Source organism: Panthera pardus, unplaced genomic scaffold (genome assembly GCF_024362965.1).
Source record: "Panthera pardus isolate Hobbes unplaced genomic scaffold, ASM2436296v1 HiC_scaffold_6, whole genome shotgun sequence".
NCBI lineage: Eukaryota > Metazoa > Chordata > Mammalia > Carnivora > Felidae > Panthera > Panthera pardus.
In genome coordinates, this window is record NW_026526991.1 from 47527605 (window position 1) to 47546490 (window position 18886).

The 18886-nt window shown below is 38.0% G+C and overlaps 1 protein-coding gene across 3 annotated transcripts in view; it reads right to left on the minus strand.

Moving 5' to 3' along the window:
* FRS2 (fibroblast growth factor receptor substrate 2) overlaps positions 1-18279 on the minus strand; it is a 110934-nt gene extending 92655 nt beyond the window's left edge. For 2 of the 3 annotated variants that reach the window (XM_019455068.2, XM_019455067.2), the window contains exon 1: positions 18166-18279. The gene's annotated coding sequence lies outside the window, so the exon portion shown is untranslated. The remainder of the gene's footprint in view (positions 1-18165) is intronic. The other variant, XM_053895838.1, reaches the window with a different exon arrangement.
* Between the last annotated feature and the right edge of the window lie 607 nt (positions 18280-18886).

Consider the following 18886-nt stretch of genomic DNA (forward strand, 5'->3'; position numbering starts at 1 on the left):
CCAAGTCAAGGCTTGAACTCATGAAACCACGAGATCATGACTTGAGCCAAAGCCAAGATGGAACACTTAACCAACTGAGCCACCAAGGCGCCCCAACATTTAAAAAAAGTGTAATGTTGGGGCGCCTGGGTGGCGCAGTCGGTTAAGCGTCCGACTTCAGCCAGGTCACGATCTCGCGGTCCGTGAGTTCGAGCCCCGCGTCAGGCTCTGGGCTGATGGCCCGGAGCCTGGAGCCTGTTTCCGATTCTGTGTCTCCCTCTCTCTCTGCCCCTCCCCCGTTCATGCTCTGTCTCTCTCTGTCCCAAAAATAAATAAAAAACGTTGAAAAAAAAAAAAATGTAATGCATATATGCATATATATAATGCATACACACACACACACATAGTACTGGCAAAGAAATTCCACGTCTAAAACTTAAAGTACGGATATATTTGCAAAGGAGTGAAATATGCATACAATACTCAACTACCACATTATTTATAAAAGAAAAGATGGGTGGCTCAGTTGGTTAAGCATCCTACTCTTGATTTCAGCTCAGGTCATGATCTCAAGGTTCATGAGTTTGAGCCCCCCATGGGGCTCTGCACTGACAGTGTGGAGCCTGTTTGGAATTCATTCTCTCTCACTCTTTCTCTCCCCCTCCCCTGCTTGCATGCTCTCTCTCTCTCTCTCTCAAAATAAATAAATAAACTCTTAAAAAAAAAAAAAATTACAGGGGCGCCTGGGTGGCTCAGTTGGTGAAGCATCTGGCTTCGGCTTAGGTCATGATCTCATGGTTCAGGGGTTTGGGCCCCACCCAGCTGTGCTGACAGCTCAGAGCTTGAAGCCTGCTTCAGATTCTGTGTCTCCCTCTCTCTCTGCCCCTCCCCCACTAGTGCTCTGTCTTTATCTCAAAAATAAATTTTAAAAAGTTTTTTAATTAAAAGATAGAAAACAAGCTTAATGTCCACCAAAAAGGGAATTTATAGTATATTCAATACAATGGATATTATGCAGCTAATAAAGAGTGAATATGGTTGTAAATGTAGGAAACTTGCTACAAACAGCAATTGCCTCAGGGGAAGGAACCTGGTAGACAGGGAGGTAGGAGACTTGCTTTTTACAATAAACCCTTTTGTACCTTTAAATTTTGGATCTGTACTCATATTGCCCTTTTGTTAAAAATTAAGAACTTCAAATTCATTAAGGAATTTAGACAATTCTCCCTGATCCTCTGACACATAAATAGTTCTACCTCCTCATCTGTAGGCAGTGTTAACTAAGAATCTATGCTGCTAGAAGTTACCCAATAACCAACGTTCTCATTTCCTCCTTGGTGAGAAGATGCACCACTATGGCAACTTTGCACCAGTCAAAACAAAGTACAATAGGTGATGAAATAGATGAGGAATTTATCTCACCCAAAAGCAACCTTGATTACAGAAATAAAACTGGATGTAATATAATTTTGTCAGCACTGTGTCATCAAAAGGAAAAAAAAAAAAAACTGGCTGGAATTCCTGGTTAAGGTCTAGATCTCAAATGGCTATATCACCAGAAATATTTAGTGAAGAATCTAAGAAATGCCAAAATCATTTGAATCCAAAAGGCAGTTAAAAAACAGGGAAGGGGGGGAAGGGGAAGACAAAGACAAAGTCGTGGTGCAGTAAGTTTCAAGTGCCAAAATAACAAACTTTTAAGATATCGTTTTTAATGGAATTTTTCTCTTTATCTCTTAAATTCCAAGTAACATTGAACACAGCAGTCCCTCAGTAATTAAAACTCAAGAAATTGAAACAAACAGTTCAAACTCTTTCTCAAGCTAATTTTTAAATGTTGTTCCTTAATATGATTTTTGCTACTAGATGAAAAGAACAATTAACACAACAGCAGCTAATACTAATCTGATCCCCTCTTCTTCCTCTGCTTCAAAAGTTTATTATAATCTGACCGTTCGATTATAAAACCAGAAAACTAGAAAAAAAATCTTGCAAGGGGAGTGGAGTATATAAGATGGTAATATTTAGAAAGAGGATCATATTTATTTTTTGTAAAATAAAAAATCCTTTTATGGGGTCTCTTGTTAACAACACTGACTTCCATTTAAGCACACAGCTATATTGCTATGTACCATTCCAATTCTGGCTTCATGATCTGTTTAAAACAAAACAAAAAATCAAACTAAATAGCACAAAGGCTTGTTGTCATAACCAATTAGCCTAATGAGGTCTAGACTATATCTAGTAAATGAAAGATGCTAGCTAGCATATCAAAAATAATCTATACATTCCTTTACCAGGTTCAAATACTCAAACAACAAACTAACTCATGAAATAAAGATATACTTAAAAAAACAGGAAGTAGGGGTGCCTGGGTGGCTCAGTCAGCTGAGCATCTGACTCTCGATTTTGGCTCAGGTCATGATCTCATGCTTCATGAGATCAAGCCCTGCGTTGGGCTCTGCACCGGCAGTGTGGAGCCTGCTTGGGATTCTCTCTCTCTCTCCCTCTCTCTCAAGATAAATAAACATAGAAAGAAAGAAAGAAAGAAAGAAAGAAAGAAAGAAAGAAAGAAAGAAAGAAAGAAAGAAAGAAAGAAAGGAAGGAAGGAAGGAAGGAAGGAAGGAAGAAAGAAAACAGATAGTAAAAAGTGCCTCATCATTATTATGCAGAGTTTAAATATATCTTGACATTTACAAAATGGACAAGAATATTACCAACTGACAATGTTCACTTTTATTCTAAATTATTTTACATTTATTATGGCTCGAGTGTCTGAGGTATTTGATATACACTCAAAGAGTACTGCTAATCATAATATTAATTATAATCATATCAAACTCAGGGATCAACAACTAAACAAATACATATTTAAATTCATGTCAGTGGTTTCCTATCTTGAGTCAAGGACCACCTAAAGTAAAACTGAGACCTCCTTAAGCTATTTTCAAGGTTTAAAAATTGCCTAATAGTCTCATATACTACCTGAAATACAGCTCTCTATGCTAACTGAAAAAAAAAAAAAAAAAAAATTTCTATTTGTAATGCTGGAATTAAAACTCAATGTGGTAACACCAATTATCTCATAATGATCAGAAGCCCTGCTTGTAGTTATAGTCTTCAGTAATAAAAATAGAAAACCCAATGAATTATTTTGTAATACATGCATTTTACTTTGTGGGAAAACTTTTTTGGACTCTAACATCTGAAAACTAATGGAAATAAGGGTATTTTAAGGTTTGTTTGATGTTTTCTTTTTTTTCTGTTCTAGAAAAGCAAAATGCAAACTAAAAATACATATCAGACTCTAAATATTGACAAACATTTATCAGCAAAAGGCTTATGTGTTCTTGGAGAGGACAGAAAGACACCCATGAATTACAAGAAAATATCTTCTTCTTTAAATCCTAATAGCTCAATTGATATTTCATGAAATAACAAGTAATGACATGGATAAAGATGACTGATCAGATCCCAAATTATGAAGGAAATTTAACAGAAGGGAGAGAAAAGTTTATGTCTGTGTTCTCTACTCCACTTTTCCCTTTTACAGTGTTTAATTTCACGATTACCTCAGCTGTTACAACACAAGATCTTAGCCATATTTCTCAAATATACACATCCAATATCAGGATGTATATATCAAATAAAACAAATATTATAAGCCTAATTTTCACCTGGGAATGCACTCTCGTTTTTTACATAGTACAAAAGAAATACTAAAGTGCAACGTGAAACTAGGACCCAAGAAGTAGAATAATTGTCAAACCATGACCCCCAAGCATGACCTGAAGACCACCCAAGAGTACTCATTGAACTGGATAAACCAGATGACCTGCAAGGCATCTAGCGCCTGCGCAATTAAGAGGACACTATATTTGAATCTATACAGACTCCAGGTACAAGTCCCGGGCTCTACCACTTATTATTTGCCTGACCTTGGGAATGTTACTCAACTCTCTGAGGCCTCAGCTTTCTCATCTATAATATGGAAATAAGAATGCTAATTCAGGGGGCGCCTGGGTGGCTCAGTCGGTTAAGCGTCCGACTTCAGCTCAGGTCATGATCTCACAGTCCGTGAGTTCAAGCCCTGCGTCGGGCTCTGTGTTGACAGTTCAGCCCCTGGAGCCTGCTTCGGTTTCTGTGTCTCCCTCTCTCTCTCTGCCCCTCCCCTGCTCATGCTCTGTCTCTCTCTGTCTCAAAAATAAATAAAAACATTAAAAAATAATAATTAAAAAAATTAAAAAAAAAAAAAGAATGCTCATTCAGGAGAAACTCTTTCAATAGGCCTTTACCTTATCATAATTTACAGAAATAAAGCCCTCCAACCCCTCTATAAACCACTCCCTGATGCCCACCACAGGCTGACCACTTGCACCTGGTAGATTCTTCCAAGTAGACCACTTTCTTGGCATGCCCCCACCCTTCTGCTCTCAACAAATGAGCTGGACGCTTAACAAGAGCCGGCTGTTTCTGACAGATTATGAGTGCGAAAGGGGTGGTTTTCTCTGAAAATTATGTTGAAAAGTTCAAAAAGATTCAAAGGCTAATTGTTTTCTTAAAAGTTATTATGGAATTACATGTATATAAAACAGCTTTAAAAGAATAAGGAAAAAAAGCATAAAACCACAGAAAGTGCTTTAAATTCTCTCTTCTATAGGAAATGGATACTGTTATGATATCTAATAGATTATGCCTCCTAGGTGTGGATTATGTTAAAAAGACAATCTAGAATTCTTTTTTTTTTTTTTTTTAATGTTTATTTTTGAGAGAGACAGACAGACAGAATGCAAGCAGGGGAGGGGCAGAGAGAGACAGAGGGAGACACAGAATCCGCAGTAGGCTCCAGGCTCTGAGCTGTCAGTGCAGAGACTGACATGGGGCTTAACCTCAAGAACTGCGATATCATGATCTGAGCAAAAGTCAGACACTTACTGACTGAGCCACCCAGGTGCCCTGACAATCCAGAATTTTAATCAAAGGATCTACCCATAAAGAAAAACACTGACACTGTAGAGGCCAAAAAATGGTGAAGGAATATAGTGTATATTTGAGTTAAAATTATAAACAGTGTATCAGTTTGCTAACCAACTTTTTCAATTACCTATTCCATATCACGTATGTGATCTTCCTATCTAGATACCCCCATAATTTATGGGAAAATTGTGAAGTCTAAATAAACTGCTTGCAGAGTGCACAGCACTTAGTAACATTCAACTAAAAACTTTTGTTTTAAGGGTTTTATTATTATCCTGATGGCCTATTATTCTAAGAATACTGCTATCTTCCAAAACATACAGAAAAGTAAAAGGTGTACAATTTCCTTGTATTCTGTTACTTTTGTGTTCATGTACCTTATATATACTCCATACATTATTAGCCATATAACTTCTGTGGTGGCCACCAGAGTGTCCCAGGATTATACTTAGCCATAAGGATAACATCACAGTAATGCATTAACATAGCAGCATGACCTTGCACTTGAAGCTGACAAGAACATGGGAGAAATGAATGAAGTGCTGGTGTGGTACCAGTGGAGGGAGCAGCCACTCTCTGATGAGGAACAGGGGAAAAGGTCAAGAATCCAGACTGAGGATAGTAACTAAGAGAGAACGGTAGAGACCAGAGAGAAGCAATGCAGAAACTGGCATCGCAGGTAATACCTGCAAACTAAGGAGGTACAGGTAATGTAAAGAAGAAGGATCTGGTGATTCAACCTCCTGCTCAGAACTGCTGAACACTAACAGAGACGTTAAAATGCTTTTCTAAATTACTTAAAAGCAAAATCACATTTTTAAAAGTTCATGTCATTCTGACACTACAATCAATTTTCCTCTTCAAAGAAAAAAATGTTACATAAAGAAATGCACTCTAAAATTAGAACAGTGAAGTACCTTTTTCACCTTATTAAGTCGGGGGGGGGGGGGGGGGGGAGTAACACTAATATCCAATCTAACAAGGATACAGTGAAACAGTACTAGTAATACTATGTAATACTATCCTCTTGGGGAACAATTTGACCAAATGTTTCAAGACTAATAAACCTTCATATCCTTTGTCTTAATATCACACATTTGGGATCTGCCCTAAGGAAATAACTAGAAATATGATGAAATCTATATGCTCAAAGGTGTTTTCTGCAACATTTCCTATAATAGTAAAAATTAAGTATGATGGTAACAGAAAATATTTAATGTAATATTAAGTTAAAAAAAGCAAAGTTGAGCATTTGCTAAAAATATGATATAAAACATCATATGAAAAAGGCTGTAAAAAACTCCAAAATGATAAGTATGAGAGGGTGGTTTCAAATTATGTTTTTTCCACTGTCTAACCTTTCTGAAATGTTATTTTACTTCTGGAATTAAAACAAATTAGAGTTTTAAAATATACATCTCAAAAGGCTACATACTATATTATTTCATTCACACAAAATTCTCATAATGGTAAAACTAGTGTTGGGTGGGGTTGTGAATATATACAGGTAACATGGGAGTTCTGTGGTGATTGAACAGTTCTGAATTTTGATCATGGTAGTGGTTACACAAAACTATACATGGGATAAAACTGTATAGAACTACACACATACACACACAGAGATGCAAGGTTTAAAAATGATGAAATCTGTACATGGTCTGTAGTGTAGTTAACAGTAATGTACCAATATCAACTTTCCGATTTTCATATGTACGACAGCTATATAAAACGTCACCATTGGGGAAACTGAGGTAAGAGTATATAGGACACGACTATTTTTGCAACTTCCTATGAGTCTCTACCTCATAATAAAAGTTTGTTTTTTTTTTTTTAATGCCTATGCCTACTTACATATATATTAGGCACTTTTTTTTTTTTGAGGGGGTGGGAGATAAAGTAATGTAAAATGAGCCATGAAATATATATCTTTCAAGACACTACTGCCTACTAACTATTCACAAAACCACATGAGGCAAATAGCAGACTTTAGATTGAACCGTAACTTACTTAAGTCAGGCTTTAATAAAAGGCTTCAATTTAAATGAAAGTATCAGTCAATTTTCAGAATATGCTTAAGTGAATAGTTCTGAATCTCAAACCCTATACTTACATATTCCATTAAGCAACAGTCCTCAGAATTTTCTCCCTTGCCAGAAAAGTTTCAACAGATATAAATAAGATTTTCTTACACATATTCAATTTAAATATATTAAGTGACTAACACAGACAAAGGATATAATAGTTCATGACCTCTAAATTGTGCTACATGATAGCAATCACATCCACCTTGATTCTCCATTTTAACCTCAATGCCAAGCATGGCTCTTGATACCTACTAGTCTCCCAATAACTATTTACTGACTCAGTCATTCATTGAATGAATTCATGTTTTAGCCAAGATTCAATAATTCCTAAGTCCTTCCAGCTTTAACTGAGAATGGGAGATAGAAGGTAGGAAGTAAGCGAAAAAAGGACCCAGATTCTACCAATTCACCAGGTCAAAAGATTACCTTAACCAACATGACATCTTAGTTTATCCATGCAAAAAGTGACCTTAGGAAAACCTTGAGTCATTTCCTCTGATGACCAAATCTTAAAGAATTGTTTAACAACTAGAAAAAGAACTGAACTAGTGTAAGAAATCTGCCTCACCAACCTTCACCACCTAATGTTTTTTTCCTAATATTTAATTTATTTATTTATTTTGAGAGAGAGAGAGCGCGCGCAGCGGAGGGGCAGAGAGAGAGAGGGAGAGAATCTCAAACAGGCTCTGTGCTGTGGGCTTGAACTCACCAACTGTGAGATCATGACCTGAGCCAACATCTACAGTTGGACACTTAACTGACTGAGCCACCCACACACCCCTTCAACATCTAGTATTTTCAAGTAAACCAAATCTTTGCTATATGCAAATCCATCAACTTTTTGATCTGAAAATCTTAGCTGGAGTTATGCAAAGCATCAAAAACCTCTCCCACACAAGCTCTAAGCTCTCAACAATCACATGTATATAATTATATGGTAATTATACATTATATCTATCTATATGCATATATAAACATAAACTACATAAGAACATGATTATAACAATACTACCTTATAAGACCCTCGTCAGAGAACAACTCATGTCTACGTTATTTATTCATTCAAAAGTTCAAGGTACTGACAGTGTAACAGTGCACAAGACACACAAAGACCATGCCCTAAGTTTACAGTCTATCTGATAACTTAAAAAGCAAGTGTAGCTAGTAAAAAGAATATTAAGTAAACCAGGGTTTAAATTCCAATGCTACCTCTTATTAGCTATGTCTGTCTTAGTTTCCAGAACTATAAATTAAAATCATAAAATATAAAAATCCTTGGCAAACTAGAAAGGACTATACAAAGATAAGTTATATTACTGTACTTAGTTTTTCATTAAGAAAAAATAAAACACTAGGATACCTCCCTGCAGGTTGCTTATTAGTTGCAAAGGAAAAAAAGTAACTATACCATAAATAAACCAAACAACATTTTGACCAAAATTTAAGAAAACAAGATACTAACCACCAGGGGTTTACTTATAAGCTCTAAACTACACAATTTTATTTATTTTATCTTACTTTTTAATGTTTATTTATTTTTGAGAGACAGAGAGAGACAGAGCATGAGTGGGGGAGGGACAGAGAGAGCCAGAAACACAGAATCCAAAGCAGGTTCCAGGCTCCGAGCTGTCAGCACAGAGCCCATTGAGGGGCACGAACCCACAAACCACGAGATCACGACCTGAGCTGGAGTCGGACATAACCAACTGAGCCACCCAGGCGCCCCTAACCTACGATTTTAAAGTAGTATTAAAAATCACTCTGTAAAATTAATACACCAAAACAAACAGCAGAATCATATGCAAAGATTTCAGATATAGAAATTATCAGACAAATATAAAAGAAATATATTTAATAGGTTTTTTTAAAAATAAAAGTTTGAGAACATGGCCAAGAAAAAGCAGACTACCAAAAAATAATAAGGATAAAGCAGTCTTAAAAAGGAACTTAATGAAAAAATAGAGTAGGTAAAAAATTTTTAAAACTCAATGAACATACTACACAACATGGATGAACCTTGAAGACATTATGTTAAGTGAATAAGCCAGACACAAATGGACAAATATTATATGATCCATTTATATGAGGTACTAGAATAGCCAAATTCATAGAAACAGTAAGTATAACAGTTCCTGCCAGGGGCTAGTAAAGGGAGGGAAATGGGAAATTATTGTTTAATGGGCACAGGTTTCAGTTTGTGATGATAAAAAAAGGTCTGGAGATGGACAGTGGTGTTAGTGAATGTACTTAACATCACGGAACTAACACTTTAAAATAGTTTAGGAGCACCTGGGTGGCTTAGTCGGTTAAACATCTGATGCTTGTTTTCAGCTCAGGTCATGATCTCACAGTTTCATGAGTTCAAGCCCCGGCTCAGGCTCCACAACGTCAATGTGGAGCCTGCTTGGGATTCTCTCTCTCCCTCACTGTCTGCCCCTCTGCAACTTGTGCTGTCTCTCTCAAAATAAATAAAAGTACTTTCAGAAAATAAAATAAAAGTTTAAAGTGGTAAGTATATTTTACTATAAAAATATCATAGTTAAAACAAAGTGAAAAAAATTTTTTTTTAATTCAATAAACTGGTTAAACACAGCTGAAGCAAGAATTAGCCAAATGGAAGAAAGATCTAACTGTCTAGAACACAACACAGAAAGATAAAGAAATGGAAAATATGAAATATAAAAAATGAAATATGACAGGTTAAGAGGCATAGAGGGTACAGTAAGAAGACTGAGTATACTTCCATACAAGTTCCAGATTAAAAAAATACAGAAGATAAAATCTGAGGAGAAAATGGCCAAAAGTTCTCCAAAATTTTTGCAAGAGACCAATCCTCAGATTCTATGGCCTGGTGAATTCCAAGCATGATAAATAAAAAGAAATCAACTTCTAGACATACCCAAATATGGTGTGCAAAACAGATTCTAAATATTCTAAATATAGCTATAATAAAACAACAGGTATCTGTAAAAGAATGGCAATTAGATGGATTACAGATTTTTCAAAGCAACAGAAGCCAGAAGAGAATGGAATAAGAGCTATATGAACAAAGAATGCTAACTGCTAACACAGAATGCATACTCAGAAAAACCCATCTTCAGGAATGAGACTTAGATGTATTTTCAAACAAATGAAACATTTTCCAACAACAGACCCTCACTAAAGAAAACTGTAAAGGATATGTTTCAGGCAGAGACAAAATGGTCTTAGATCCCAGACAAGAGGTCTGAGATGCAAATGGGAATGATGAGCAAAGACATTTGTAAATACAGAGGCAAATTAAAGCAAGTGTTTAAAACAATAATAATATCTAATTTGTTGGGATTAAGGAAAAACTAAAATAAAGGAAAACTACATAAAATTTAACTTCCAAACTGGAATAAAGGGAAATGAATTTTTTTAATTCATTAAAATAAAAAGGAAAAGGGAACGATTAACACAAAATTTAGATGGTGGTGACTTAGAACACATGTCAGAGAACACAAATGGTGAGGAGTATAAAGGGACTCCAAAGATACTAGCAACGTTCTATTTTTCCATAGAATAGAACTACCAATGAATGGTAGTTCATTGTTTATCTATCTATCTATCTATCTATCTATTTATTTTTAATGTTTATATATTTTTAAGAGAGTGAGACAGAGTGTGAGCAGGGGAGGGCCAGAGAGAGGGAGACACAGAATCAGAAGCAGGCTCCAGGCTCTGAGCTGTCAGCACAGGGCCCAACGTGGGGCTTGAACTCACGGGGGCTCAAACTCACAGAATGCCAGATCATGACCTGAGCTGAAGTCAGATGCCCAACCAACTGAGCCACCCAGGCGCCCCAATTGTATAATTATTTAAACTGTACATTCAGTACACTGTATACTCTTGTAATGAAAGTAAAATTTAAAAATTAACACAGAAGAAAATAATCAAGACTAGTGATCACTCTCTAAAAATAATAGATTATTTCACAAACTTTGGTCTTAAAAATTGAAACAACGGGGGCCCATCGATGGCTCGGTCGGTTGAGCCTCAGACTCCTGATTCTGGCTCAGGTCACGGTACCAAGGTTGTAAGACTGAGCCCGCTTACGATTCTCTTTCCCTCTCCCTTTGCCCTTCTCCCCCACTCACTCGCACCCTCTCTCTCTCTCTCTCTCAAATTAAAAAAAAAAAAAAAAAAATTGAAATAAAAATTTTATTTCATTTAAGAAACACTTACCACGTGCCTAATCTTGGCTTATAACTGAGCTGAGGAGTGGCAGAAAGATTTCTAACCTCCCTTCTCCTGGGCTTCCTAACCCTTGAAAGCAGCACTAACAGTAGTCACTAGCCACAAGTGAGGCTATTCGCAATTAAACTAATTAAAAGTACATAAAATTTAAAAGTTCTTCTATAAAACTAGACACACTTTAAGTGCTTGGTAGGAATATGAGGGTCACTATATTGAATAGCAGACTTAGAACATTTCCATCATTACAGAAAGTTCAATTAGACACTGCTGCGATATTTTTTGTAACACTAGAAATATGTTGATAATTGAATAATCTTAAAATATAAAAGAACATCTTAAAATTGATTAAATCTCCTTTTAAAGTCATTTTATTTCTATGAAACTACAGCTTCTTAGTAGTATTCAAAACCGTTTGATGTTTGTTAAAAACCTATAAAGTGTCAATAATTGCCCACAATCCCATGTCCCACCAAAAAGCATTAAACACAGCACTTTCTTTTATGAGCCAAAAATAAATGGTTAAGCACAGTTGCTACTAAAAAAGCCATGTCATAGGGATATGAAACTCCCCAGGATGAACATATCGCTCCTTTTGGGGGGCACCAATTTTAGCCGACAGTGCTTTAAAACACTGTTTACATCTACATAAAATAGCAAAATGTGAAATTCATGTGAATTTTTATAGGAATCATGAAGTTTTCTACCTAGAGCAGGACTCTTTGGGCTACCTCTCCAGACTTCTGAGCATACCATTCATTTCTGCCATCAGAAGTATTTCCGAGGAAAAATGTAAACATTTTTAAAATAAATGAATTCTATACGAGTCTTTTACCTACCAGAAACAATGATATACAACAAAACTGTATAAAACAATAACATCCTTAATATCTAAAGCAACAAACCTCCAGTTTCCTTTAACATTAAAAGACAGAGGGCCTAAGCTATTTCAACTTAACCTGAACATTTTCCTTTAGGTATTCTAACACATATTCAATATTTCTATAGCACTCGCAATGCTTAAAATTACCTATCCAAAAACACTAAAAGGAAACCAATGTTAAGCCTTAATTTAACAGTCATTTAGGCTTCTGCACCTTAAGTTTTCGGCCCCCCAGTGCTAAGTGAACGAGGGAGTAAAAACACTTCCCATCTAGACAACTGAATGTAATTTCAATAGTGCTTATGCTAATAATTGGTTTGTGTCCCCAGGAGGACTTCTGTGGCTCCACTTACATAACCCATTATGCAAAGTGCTGAACTATTCTTTCTCTAGAAAGCATTTTGAATACTGATATTTGTACAAGGTTTACTTGCTATATTAAAAAAGCTTTTCGTACTCTAGCTTCAAAGATCTTCCCTGCAGAAGAGGTGAAAAGGAAAGCCAATTTCTACTACTTCACTATGTCAAAGGCTAGTTATTTATCTTGTTGGCTAATCAACAGAGTAATGTCTTAGAGCAGCACCCCCAGACATCCCCCATAGTTTACCAGTTTCCTCTCGAGACTCTGGTTAGGAAATACAGCTTTAAATATTTTGAAGCAACCTGTCTGAATTGAAAATAATCTGAACTGCTCCTTGAAGGTCTTCATGTAAAACTTCACAACATTAAATTCAGCGGTGGTGAGAATCAAAATACAGCCCCTATTGGGTAATGGAAGGGTAGAATGTACCCCACACCTAACATGACTATGTATAATATATTGGATAAGTAATCTCCCCCAATTCCCTGGTTCTGTTTAAACTAAGATTTTCAAATCTCACAGAACCATAATCTTAAAAACAATAACATCTGGGGGGACACGCATAATCTTAAAAACAATAAAACTGGGGGACATGCATAGAGTTGCCAACTATTATTTTGACAAGAACATTTAAAAAGAAAATAACTGTCAATTACCACCAGCATTATTTCATAAAAGAACTAATATGCTTACATCAGAAATGGTAAAAGATACTTTTAGAAAAAATACTGTCTTTTAAATTCAACAGATCTAGTTTTATGAAAAGCGAATTCATTCTCATTTCAGACAAGTGAGAACTCTCACGGACTACACTTCATAGTCCAGCACTAGGGAACCACAGGTCTAAGCAGCTAACTCCCACTTGGAAAAAGAAAACAACGGTAGGACATGCCCAAACCAAATATTAACCTATTCAATAATGAGGAAATAGAGGCTTGGAGAGGTTTAGGGACTCTCCCAACGTCACAGACCAAGAATTTTGACACAGATCTGTCTAATTCCAGAGTCAGAGTTACTAACCATTATGCTAAGTTTCCGCTAATATCCTTTCAGTGGTATAAAGATCCATCCTAATCCAGTCACCTTTGTGACCAATGACAACTGAGGAATTTCCAAGACAGCTGGCTAGAGGTGTACTTCCCTGGCCATCACTCAGACTAAAGCTAAATGGAACTCCTGACCTTTGCCTCAATAATACCAGGCTCACTGCAACTAAGCCAACCAGCCCAGACAAAGCACACACAAACCCCCCTGCCTCCAACAACACTGACGCAGGACTCTTAGGACATTCCCAAGTGCCTGATATAGTAAAAAAACATATTCCTCAAAAACAAAAGGGGTATATTAATCCTCAAGAAGGAAATAAGCACTTCCATGGTTACTCAGTCTAAAAATAATAAACTTGCCCTCATAAAGTTACAACTCTAAGCCTCATTCCTTAAACTATTACAATTTTTTACACATGTTAATACACAGGTTCCCCATATTTAAGTATCTAAACAGAAAACTACAGGAAATTCTAAAAATCTACAGTACTTAAATAGTTCCCAAATAAAAATACATAGTTTTTATATATGTATCATTACGTGATGGATAAAAGTATCTTACAATTCTATCCCTCTAGAATAATCAGAACATTAAAGACAAAACTGCTTATGTTCATCAAAAGTACTTATAAAAGAGAGTTGGAAAAAAAATACATAATTAGGGGTGCCTGGGTGGCTCAGTCAGTTGAGCCTCCAACTTCGGCTCAGGTCACGATCTCACGTTCATGGATTCGAGCCCTGTGTCGGGCTCTGTGCTGACGACTCAGAGCCTGGAGCCTGCTTCGGATTCTGTGTCTCCCTCTCTCTCTCTGCCCCTCCCCTGCTCACGCTCTGTCTCTCCCTCTCAAAAAATAAAACGTCAAAAATTAAAAAAAAAAAAAAGTATGTAATTAAATACCATTTTCTATAAAAGGCACTATTAGCAGGCAGTAGGAAAGTAAGGCATAAAAATATATTTGAATATTCAGAGACTCTTGATATCGAAATCAAAATTAAAAGTCACACACATAAATAAACAGAATACTTATCAGAGATTTGCTTCCAAATCCTCACATATCACTTGCCAGCAAATGCCCAAAAGAAAAGACCAAACAGCTCTTAAGTAATCAAAGCCTAACACTCTGGAACAAATGACTCTGAAATAACTCAGCCTCTATGAAATGGGGTAACAGTAGCATAATATTCTTGCTAGCAATGGCAAAAAAATTGTATTTCCCGACTGGATTTTCAATGATCAGATTCTTTGTACTCCTGAATCTGCAATGAGAGGGAGAAGAATACAATACAGACTATATTTATTTTCCTCCTGTTTTAAACAGATGCCATCTCAAATAAAGGTTCAATTTTTTTTCTTCCCTCATAAACTCTCCCCTGGCTCTTTCATCTCCTATTTATACAGATTCAACAAGTGCATCTATTTGTATTGTCCTCTACACCCATATTTAATATATGCCTAGCATTGACCTCTCTCATGAACTACAAACCCACATTTCCAAAAGCCTCTGGGCATTTCCAGTGTTTTGCAAGTACATAAAAAACTCAACATATTCAAAACTGATCACACTATGCACCTCCTTGCCTATATTTCTAATAATAGTACCACCGTCACCATCACCCATACTTAAAATGAGTATAATTTTCAACTTCCAGTTCCCCCCAACCTTCCCCCAACAATTGCTCCTCCCCCCACCCCATCTCAATGCCACTGCCCTTGCCCAATATGTATATTGAAAGTTGGCTTTCTACAACCATTTTACATATGACACTATTAGACCTCGTTGTTTCTCATTAACTCCTAAATACAGCATTTAAGTATGTTCCTCAATCCAGCCCCAGTTAAAATTTCAAACTGCATCTCTCATTTCCAAAAATCAACCCTATATTCTAAGTAATCTGTCCACTAACTTTTCTCTGTGTATACGATGGCCTTTCCCACCTCCACACTTGTGCTTACCTCATTCCCTTTATTTGAAAAGCCTTCTTCATCCACCTACTACCAACCCCTAAATTTTTGTCTTAGCAAAGTCTTACCCTCTGCAATGGTAAAATCAGGTTACCAGTTTATTGGGAGGCAGCATGATATAGTGGAAATGCACGGGCTTTGGTGCCAGGCAGACCTAGATTCAAACGGAGACTCAGCAACTTAAGATATTTGAGTATTGCCCTCGTGATTAAGAAAGATGCTTATATGTTGTTGTGAAACTTAGAAAATGTATGTAAGTCCAAGAGCATAAAGCATAGTGCTAAGTGTTCAACAGCTTCAGAGCTACCTTCATAAATATTATTAACCTCCACCACTTTCCACTTTTTAGCTGATTACTCCAGTTAAAAATGAACCAATTTTCCTTTCATAGAATTCCAAACTTTGGGTCAAACCACTCACACAGTAAGCATTTACATATTTTTATGCAGATATCTTACATCCCCTTCTAGATTTCAAATTCATAAAGACCAAAAACTTAATCTTTGTATCCTACAATGCCTAACAGTGCTTTTCATGAAACACACAACACCCACCTCCCATTAGAAAAAATTTAATATGCCTAACAATTCAATTCACCTCTTCATGATTTCTGACACATCCTAGGAAATTACTGCCAACACATGAATTTTAATGCTTTTGGCCATATCTTTATTTGTTCCTACATGGTTGCCTGACATAGCTTGATGCCTAACAGCAAAAGTTCAGTATCCAATGAATTGACTTGAATAATACAATAAAATTTACAATGTAAATGTTTAATATCTATTGAATGAACTTGAACATAATAAAATTTACAGTGCCTAAGGGCACCTGAAATTCCCCAATTACCTTCTTCTGCTCTTACAATTCTTTACATACTTCCCTTCTAAACACATTAGCTATCATACTCTCAGTATGGATTCAGAATCATGTCTAACTTGACTCCTTTTGCAGATTTTCTTTATTCCAATATTCCAACCAGAAGCTCTAAACAATTAAGTACTTCAAATGACTAAGAATCTAGAGTTCCTATCTAAAACACGGGCAACTAATCTTCCCTCCACAATTTTTTCCAGGGAATTTAAAAACCATCCACCCTTTGACCAATCAATAAAGGAATAAAAGAAACCGTTTTTAAAAAATCATCCACCCTATGCCTATTGAAAATCAACAACACTAAAATAAATGTTCTTGTCCACAGGAGACCTCACTGAAACTTATCACTTCAGTCTACTTTCCCTAATTCATGATATTACCTTCCCTTCCAGTAGTGGGAGGAGAATGAGGTAAGTCCCCAAAAAACTACAGTGTATGTCCTAATATAAGCACAAGATGAGAAATGCAGCAAAGTGTCACTGGTTTCACAAAGATGGTTTTGTGTATACTTGCATTGCAAAATCAGCGGTCATCTGCAGACAGCCATAACCTGCAGTAACCACATTTTCTTGTGATAATTTAAAAATCACTATTAAGTGTGGAAAACCCTTATCTCCTATAAACCTTCCAGCAGTTTATTATATAAAATCTGTTCACTAAAAAAACCAAAACCAAAAACAGAAACAAAACTACCTACATCACTTTCTCCTCCTCTAGGAAACTCTCAATTTGTCGGAGGTAAACACTTCAAAATATAGGTTAAAAACACACACCCAGGAAACCCCTCTGCCCACCTGTGTGCACCCTCTGCAATGCAGCACAATTGCAACAGTATACGAAACCCCGATGGAGTTACTGAGAAAAAAAATTTTTTCTTTAAAGGTTAAGGAAAATGACAGTTCCAAATATGAAGGCATACAAACTTCGGGAAAGAGGGGATACAAGAATTCGCCAACCCTCTGCAATTAATTCATGCAATAACCGCAGACTGAACTCATCGTACAACTGTGACTTCAGATGGCCACAAGAATTAGGAGTGCATATTAGAGAACAGCATCCTTAAGCCTGCAAGAAAAAAGACAACTCATCTCAACTACTGACTTTGCTCGAGCAAGTTGTTTTTCTAAGTGACTTCAACAACAGCTTGAGCAAGCTTTCCAGTGAGTAAAGATCGTGGGAGACACGCTGGTGCCACACTGACCTACGTATCCAGAACCGGTCCCGAGAGCAGTCCAATTCGATCCCGGGAAACCCCTAGGCGGGTCTGGACGAAAAGCTTTGCAAAGGATCCCCCGCATCTACACAGGCATCGCCCAGCTCTGGGACCGAGGAGACGACACCCCTGGGACCCAGGCTAATTACTGACCCGAGGACAGAGCCAAAGGATGCAAAAGTCGGGAACTGGAACCATGACAGAGTCTGGTGTCCAGGTTCCCAGCCCCATGTCGACACAGAAAACCAAATCTGAAATGCAGCGCGAAGATTTGGGGGAGCAGAAATGAGGAGGTCGGATGGACGGAGGCCCAGCCCATCCCCACTCTGAAGTCCCAACGGCTACAACAGCTCCAGGAACCCCCTCCTCGGCTCCGCCCCGCCTACCCCAAGGCCCGGCCGCCCGCTTCTTCCCGCCCGGCGGACTGTGCGAGAACGTCGGCGGTCGTCAAGCCCCTTCCCCGAACCCCGACAGCCGAGCCCGCAACGTAGAGCGGGCAGCGGGGGCCCGAGAGCACAAGCCCTGACGCGGCCGGCGGCAGTCCGGGTGTGCTCCCCCGGCCACTCACCGTCGGCCTGGACGTTGGGAGGGAGCAGGCGCGGGTCGGCGGCCGCGGACCTCCGGGCTCCGACCAGGGCAGGAGCCCTTACGCGGAGCCGATCGAGCCACAGCAGCTGTGCCTACCAGGCCTCTCTCCGGCCCGAACCTTGGAAAAGCACTTCCGGGGGAGCGGGGGAGGGAAGGGTTTTGGCACCGGAACTGCTAGCGGGCCGGAGCTGCCAGGGCCTCCCGGGCGGGGTGGGGCGGGGCGGGGCGTGGCCTCTCCCGCCTAGCGCCGTAAAACCGCCCCCAGACTCGTCACTAACCCTTTCTGCGCCGAGGCCCTTTGGATCTTCAGGCTATGGTTGCGTCCCTTACTGCTCTTCCAGTTATTCCACTCCAGCCACCTAGTTTTCCAGACCATGAAACCGAGGATCGGGGAATTTGGGTGCAGGGGTCTAGCGTACACAACCGGCCTTCCGACTCCAGTATTTTCTCCACTCCAGTCCGCCTCCTTTAAAAATAATGGTAGTTAACATTTTTTTGAACGCTAACTCCACACAGGCACTGTATGTACTACGCGCTTCGGATGCTTAACTCAGTTAATCATCCCCAAGCCCCTTGAGGTTGCTGTTATTATCTGCATGTTGCAGAGGAGGAAGCCGGTCAAACCCAATACCATAAACAGTGGCTCTTGATTTTAATTTGTGTTGCGTGTATAAATCTCGTCTACCCCTAACAAGATTTTT